This window comes from Dipodomys spectabilis, unplaced genomic scaffold, assembly GCF_019054845.1.
Source record: "Dipodomys spectabilis isolate Male_0828 unplaced genomic scaffold, ASM1905484v1 ptg000327l, whole genome shotgun sequence".
In the NCBI taxonomy this organism is placed as follows: domain Eukaryota; kingdom Metazoa; phylum Chordata; class Mammalia; order Rodentia; family Heteromyidae; genus Dipodomys; species Dipodomys spectabilis.
In genome coordinates, this window is record NW_024871004.1 from 4,089,937 (window position 1) to 4,090,666 (window position 730).

Sequence of the window (730 nt, forward strand, 5' to 3'; positions counted from 1 at the left end):
ACTTTCACTGGACTAGGTAGTATAATTTTGTCTCAATAAAACAAACCAAGAAAGGAATAAAAAATAAGTCAGAAAGGAACACACAGTTGGAAGTTTGGGCTAATTTTGTCATTATGTTTTGAGAAGTCGTTTCCTATTGAACTGCAACTCATATATAATCCTCAGTTGTGTTTAAATATTGTCTTAATTACAGAACATTACTAGATGCAAAAGAGCTCATGATTCCCAAAAAAGAATTTGAAAAAGCAATAATCATTCTGTTAGATTCCAAAGAAATGATGAAGGATTGCAAAATCTTAAGCCTAAAGAAATAGGAAAGTTCATTTAATGTAGGACTTTGTAGACCTGGCTAAATAAGAATTTAGAGTTAAAATAAATATTTTTGTTTGTAATTTAATATTCTATAGGATACTATAAAATTGTTTTTAAGTAGAAGATTTAATTTACAAATTCACAAATGATTCTGGCATTCTATTTGCCTAAAATATTCTTTCAAGTGAGGTATAATTAGAACTTAGTTAATAGTTAATTTCAACAGTTCATAAGTAACATGATAATGTGAATAACCTAGATAAAATTGCCAACAAATTGATGCTATTAATTTATGAATTTAGCAAAAGAGCAATTTTTTGAGACTTTGGTGTTACATGTTATGAAGAGAGTAATTGTGTGACATCTTTTTTTCTACAATACATAACACAGGAAGAAATTTCCTTAATTATGTACCTCT